The following is a 7,480-nucleotide window of genomic DNA, read 5'->3' as shown; positions in this document are numbered from 1 at the left end:
AACAAGGGGGATTACCATCTGAAGTAGAAACATGATGAAGTGCCAGAGCTAAAGACGGAAGGCTCGAAGTGTTTGTGCGACAACCGAGAATAGCACCGTTGGAAAAAGGCTAGTTTAAAGGTGAGACTTACGAATAATGCTCCTCTGGTGCTAGCAGGTGGATACAACAGCCTCGCATGGTTCATTACTTAAGCGTTAAAGGACTAGGAGAGTGACACGAAAGGCTCCCTGCTGTATTATACTGAATTGGAAAGAAAAATCTACATCCATTCAAACATTCTGTGTGTGAACCGTATGTATAAAGGCTGTGTCGACAAGGAGAAAAAATGAGTTCCACGTTGATACAACTTCATATCGCTTCCAGCACAATGTTATTTATTACTGTAAATGCGTCGACCGGTATGTGTTTCACTGAATTGAATATACCAGATGCGAAATTTAATCATGTGTTTAGCTTCTCGTAGTTCCATCTCATCTTGCCTGGGATATACTGCTTTTTCCATGTCATGTTTTTCAGCTCAAGTGTAATGACAGCAAGGATATAAAATAATATCATAATGCTTCGAAACTAAGATGAGTGCCTAAAGTAACTTGGGGATTTTAACCCACTTTCGAAGTTAATTCTTTCAAGGTAACATCTGTATTTCAAATACAATTATAAACCATACAAGTAGCGTAGGGACATGATGCGAAATTGTGTTTAAATAAGTACATCGCCGTTGTAAACGGTTTGGGCAGGTCAATACTGAGGGCTAATAAGGGGAGGAAGGAAGCTGTAACCCTGCTCTGTAAACCAAAGGGCCTCCAGTGGACCATCCACTGAATATTCAGTGGGCGTAGACGACTGATGCATGTATTCATGTAGAGCCGTCGTACGCGTCCGGTAATTCCGGTGCCGTAGGGACGCTGAAAGTTTGTATTTCGGTTCCTAGTATCCTCTGTACTTCACCCTTGTCAAGGAAACGTAGGAAACGTAGTGACCTGAAGCTTTTACATGTCGGAAACAGGGAACACGTGCAGGGGCTAACTACAGTCTTGCGGGCTCCGGGACAAGAGCCTAGAGTGGGGCCCCCTTACTCCCTCCTCCCCCCACCACCACCTCCATCGTTCCCAGTGCACCAGAACGTCCCCCACACCTCGTCTCCTGTAGCTCGCAGCTTGCCTCTCCCTACGCGCGCGCGCACACACACACACACACACACCACACACACACACACAATGTGGCCACACTACGCTCCCATTTGACTCAAAAAGTAAAATAAATGCAAAAATCTTTTTCGGACAACAGTCTGTTTTATTTTTAATACTTTTGATAATTAAATACAGTCTAAAGAACATACTTCATGGTTCCGTTCAAAATCGGTAAAAACGGAACCCCACAGGATCACTTCACTGTCCGTCTGTTTGTCTGTCTGTCCGATTGTTAAAATCCTGTTTTTTCAGGACAGGTAGATATATCAATTTTGAAATTAATTTCACATATTAAGGCCTATGGTCTTTTGGCGGTCTAACAAATGTAACCCTCAAAGTCACTTAAATCAAAAGATACGGTTATTTATGTCACATACTTTGATACTCGCAAACCCACTCATACTGGGTTACTTCCCGGTGACCTACAATCATAAAATGTGGCGAGAAGGAAGATTTCACAGTGAAACAAAAGGAAAAAAAAAAATAGAAAACTGTTAATTTGTAAATGTATAATACAAAAAAATGCTTTTTGTTGTTCTTGAAAGTTTTGGAATTCTCTGGACTGATATCTTGCCAGTATCGATATCGAAATTCTCGATTCCCAGGACAGATGACCTGTCTACATACATAATTCCGTTTGTACAGAACCCTCGGTGCGCGAGTCCTACTAGCACTTATTTCGATGCTTTCTTTATATCTCTATACTTGAAAGAGCTGATGATGTCTACTTGATTGCACATAACAGATGCTGTACAAAAACGAAGGTAAATTATAAAGAAATACAAAAACATTCACTGCATTAAGAAAGCGTGTATTTAACTAGTAATCCAATCTTCCGACGTTCAGAATAGAAACAGTAAAAATTTTTTAATTGCAACACAAAATAATATCACGAAATTACAAATAATGGCTAATACAGTATTATAACATAGAAAAACGAAAAAAATGTGGGAAGTAGAGGTTAGAATGTTCATGTTGAAATGATAATAGTTAATAAAAGTTATTTGCTTAGTAACCTGAATTGCTGTCTTACTTAAATGATTTTTTCCTCGTCTTTGTATGAGCAAAATGGTCTACATTTTAGATAAATCAGTGTTTTATGCGTTTTAATTTTCTGTTGGTATTACTGCCAAACCAGATAAACATTTGTGTCTCACTGTAGACCATTAAGTGGTTTTTTGTTATTTTTAGCTGCAAAAGAGAACGCTCAGCCTTTGAAACACTCAAAAGTTACTGTTGACTTCAAGTGGACTGCTGTGAAGACGTCAGGATAGTTCAACACCCATGAGTCATGTTTCACTAATAACAGCTCCATTTGATCTTGTACACCAGACCGTTCCAATATTTACATTTTAAATAAATTTTGTACCAACAGCTGCTGTGATGGAAAAAGAGGAGAACCACCATCAAGAAATGCCGTTGTGAACCTAACTGCTTCTTTTTTCCAGATCCTCCTCACAAGTAGTGGATATGAACAGACATCGTATTTCCAACTTTCATTCCTTGAAACTGTGTATTCAATTTGCAAATAAACGCTATCAATCATCATATAAAAGTGGTACTCTAAATCTGCTTACTGACATATCGGCCCATAGTCGTCGCAGAGCTCATCAAAGTGCTTTCTTACTATTCTCATTCGGTCTCTTCCCCCCCCCCCCCCTTTTTTTAAACCAACCAACCAACTATTTTCATTCGTCTGCTGTGGAATGTAAGTTCGATGCCCTATATTTATCACATTTTGGAAACTTCTTCGAGCAATTTGTCAACGAACGATTCTTGAATGCCAAGTATTTCTGACAGCACAGATCGTAAGATGTAACGTGCAGCTGTAATGTCCATGTTTTCAGTCTGCAGAGTCTTAGATGTAATTTTGATTTTTTTCTAATACAGTACCTTACATGTTGTTGTTGTGGTCTTCAGTCCTGAGACTGGTTTGATGCAGCTCTCCATGCTACTCTATCCTGTGCAAGCTTCTTCATCTCCTGGAACCTACTGCAACCTACATCCTTCTGAATCTGCTTAGTGTAGTCATCTCTTGGTCTCCCTCTACGATTTTTACCCTCCACGCTCCCCTCCAATACTAAATTGGTGATACCTTGATGCCTCAGAACATGTCCTACCAACCGATCCCTTCTTCTGGTCAAGTTGTGCCGCAAACTTCTCTTCTCCCAAATCCAACTCAATACTTCCTCATTAGTTATGTGATCTACCCATCTAATCTTCATCATTCTTCTGTAGCACCACATTTCGAAAGCTTCTATTCTCTTCTTGTCCAAACTATTTATCATCCATGTTTCACTTCCATACATGGCTACACTTCATACAAATACTTTCAGAAATGGCTTCCTGACACTTAAATCTATACTCGATGTTAACAAATTTCTCTTCTTCAGAAACGCTTTTCTTGCCATCACCAGTCTACATTTTATATCTTCACTACTTCGACCATCATCAGTTATTTTGCTCCCCAAATAGCAAAACTCCTTTACCACCTTAAGTGCCTCATTTCCTAATCTAATTCCCTCAGCATCACCCGGCTTAATTCGACTACATTCCATTATCCTCGTTTTGCTTTTGTTGATGTTCATCTTATATACTCCTTTCAAGACACTACCCATTCCGTTCAACTGCTCTTCCAAGTCCTTTGCTGTCTCTGATAGACTTACGATGTCATCGGCGAACCTCAAAGTTGTTATTTCTTCTCCATGGATTTTAGTACCTACTCCAAATTTTTCTTTTGTTTCCTTTACTGCTTTCTCAATATACAGATTGAATAACATCTGGGAGAGACTACAACCCTGTCTCACTCCTTTCCCAACCACTGCTTACCTTTCGTGTCCCTCGACTCTTATAACTGCCATCTGGTTTCTGTACAAATTGTAAATAGCCTTTCGCTCCCTGTATTTTAACCCTACCACCTTCAGAATTTGAAAGACAGTATTCCAGTCAACATTGTCAAAAGCTTTGTCTAAGTCTACAAATGCTAGGAACGTAGCTAGAAATCTAGCTTCTAAGATAAATCCTAGGGTCAGTATTGCCTCAAGTGTTCCAACATTTCTACGGAATCCAAACTGATCTTCCCCAAGGTCAGCTTCTACCAGTTTTTCCATTCGTCTGTAAAGAATTCGCGTTAGTATTTTGCAGCTGTGACTTATTAAACTGATAGTTCGGTAATTTTCACATCTGTCAGCACCTGCTTTCTTTGGGATTGGAATTATTATATTCTTCTTGAAGTCTGAGGGTATTTCGCCTGTCTCATACATCTTGCTCACCAGCTGGTAGAGTTTTGTCATGACTGGCTCTCCCAAGGCCGTCAGTAGTTCTAATGGAATGTTGTCTACTCTGGGGGCCTTGTTTCGACTCAGGTCTTTCCCCTGGAAATCTCTTACAACTTAAAACCTGGTTCCTAAATCTCTGTCTTACCATTATATAGTCTGATACCTTTTAGTATCTCCAGGGTTCTTCCACGTATACAACCTTCTTTCATGATTCTTAAACCAAGTGTTAGCTATGATTATGTTGTGCTCTGTGCAAAATTCTTCCAGGCGGGATCCTCTTTCATTTCTTAGCCGCAATCCATATTCACCTACTACGTTTCCTTCTCTCCCTTTTCCTACACTCGAATTCCAGTCACCCATTACTATTAAATTTTCGTCTCCCTTTACTATCTGTATAATTTCTTTTATTTCATCGTACATTTCTTCAATTTCTTCGTCATCTGCAGAGCTAGTTGGCATATAAACTTGTACTACTGTAGTAGGTGTGGGCTTCGTATCTATCTTGGCCACAATAATGCGTTCACTATGCTGTTTGTAGTAGCTTACCCGCATTCCTATTTTCCTATTCATTATTAAACCTACTCCTGCATTACCCCTATTTGATTTTGTGTTTATAACCCTGTAATCACCTGACCAGAAGTCTTGTTCCTCCTGCCACCGAACTTCACTAATTCCCACTATATCTAACTTTAACCTATCCATTTCCCTTTTTAAATTTTCTAACCTACCTGCCCGATTAAGGGATCTGACATTCCACGCTCCGATCCGTAGAACGCCAGTTTTCTTTCTCCTGATAACGACATCCTCCTGAGTAGTCCCCGCCCGGAGATCCGAATGGGGGACTATTTTACCTCCGGAATATTTTACCCAAGAGGATGCCATCATCATTTAATCATACAGTAAAGCTGCATGCCCTCGGGAAAAATTACGGCTGTAGTTTCCCCTTGCTTTCAGCCGTTCGCAGTACCAGCACAACAACGCCGTTTTGGTTAATGTTCCAAGGCCAGATCAGTCAATCATCCAGACTGTTGCCCCTGCAACTACTGAAAAGGCTGCTGCCCCTCTTCAGGAACCACACGTTTGTCTGGCCTCTCAACAGATACCCCTCCGTTGTGGTTGCACCTACGGTACGGCCATCTGTATCGCTGAGGCACGCAAGCCTCCCCACCAACGGCAAGGTCCATGGTTCATGGGGTGGGGGGGGGGGGGGAAGTGAGACTATTCACTAATAAACTGGCTGTAAGTATTCATTTTGTTTCTTATGACACTCAGTTACCATATAAGGAAAAAAAGGAACAAAGGTCCTGCTTGGTAACAATGTCTGGGGACAATGAGGACACAATCGCAATGAGTTTGATTATTATTTAAATAAATTTTATCAATCAAATCACATTTGGTTGTGCTGTTGGGTTAGCCGTCAATACTTTCTACCAATCAACAGTCTTACTTCAGTGCTGCACAGACGACGAACTCGGAGCAGACGACGAAACTGTGCTGCTGGAATTGCTGCTGTTGCTGAAGACAGTAGCATCTTGTGGAGCCGCGGCTAATTACAGGAATGGGCAATTGTAATTAATACAGCCTCTTCTGCCCGGCCTGCCCACTGTCCATACTCCTGCTACTAAATATCTGGCCGGCGCCCGTACATCATACCGCAGAAATGGTACTCTCTACGGGGAGAGCGTTAACAACAGACTTCCGCACACTACAAGCGCTGGAACCCGTCTCTCGGTCTCTCCGCGCGCTCTGTGCAACAACCCCCTACCCAAAGATTTTACAACGTACAAGCACTGTTATTATCATTGCTAGTCGATGCAAATAACAATTCTTTCGGCTTTTTACCAGAGCTTATAAGTTTTACAGTAAGACACAGATAAATACAATGAAACGTCAACAGACTTATACCTAAATTTACACATACAGTGAAGCAATGTTCTTACTTATTAAAAGAAATCATTTAAATTAAAGATATTTACATACAATTCAGAAAAAATTATATATCGGTAGCAGGTGCCATGCATCCGGCATTTTCGGTGTTATAAGTGCCCCACATTTCATGACTTTTTTTTCCAGACGGAAACAAATTAAGGGAATGTCCTAAAATTTAAACAAACGGAAATGCAGATGCATACAGTTAAACAATTTTGTCTGCATAATATCCAATAATCGCTGGGTTATCAATTCAAATAATTATTGCAGTTATGTTCGGGACACGATATTTACATGACAACCCTGTGTCATATTTACTCAAAACATTATAGTATGACAACACATCTTAAAAATAAACACTTCCTTCAAGAAATTAGTAAGTTTGAAATTACTACAAACATTACGAGAAGCATACTCAATATTGGCATAAAAAAATTCAAGCATCATTTAAAGGTACATAAAGAACAGTAAAAAAATTTAGAAACAGAATAAGAGGTAAAAGCACTCCGTCCTACCGGGAGCATCCGACAGCCGTGTCATCCTCAGATGAGGATGCAGATAGGAGGGGCGTGTGGTCAGCACACCGCTCTCCCGGTGGTTATGATGGTATTCTGGACCGAAGCCGCTACCAATCGGTCGAGTAGCTCCTCAATTGGCATCAAGAGGCTGAGTGCAATCCGGAAAATGGCAACAGCGCATGGCGGCCTGTGTGGTCACCCATCCAAGTGCCGGCCACGCCCAACAGGGCTTAACTTCGGTGATCTCACGGGAACCGGTGTATCCACTGCGGCAAGGCCGTTGCCAGAATAAGAAGTAGTAATTACAATATTCTTTTCATAAATATGTATAATGAACATGATTTTTTTTTCAAGTGTCCTCTCGCATTGCGCCAGTGAGTGTGTTTTTGGCGCCGTTTCACAATGGGACACTGGTGACGGTCACCAGTGACAGACACCGGTAATTGTGGTGAACACTTCTGGGTCACCGGTGTCCGACACCACAGGTATTGCCAACTGATTAGCTAGTGAATGGACTCAAGCGAGGACGAAATTTTGTTAGTATTTCTAAGTAAGAGGAGGAGG

At 41.0% G+C, this 7,480-nt stretch overlaps 1 pseudogene; it reads right to left on the bottom strand.

Moving 5' to 3' along the window:
- Positions 1–7,083: 7,083 nt before the first annotated feature.
- Positions 7,084–7,201, bottom strand: LOC126356601 (5S ribosomal RNA; annotated as a pseudogene).
- Positions 7,202–7,480: the final 279 nt, after the last annotated feature.

This window comes from Schistocerca gregaria, chromosome 3, assembly GCF_023897955.1.
Source record: "Schistocerca gregaria isolate iqSchGreg1 chromosome 3, iqSchGreg1.2, whole genome shotgun sequence".
NCBI lineage: Eukaryota > Metazoa > Arthropoda > Insecta > Orthoptera > Acrididae > Schistocerca > Schistocerca gregaria.
The sequence above is the reverse complement of the archived record's forward strand: the minus strand, read 5'-3'. Positions and strand labels throughout refer to the sequence as shown.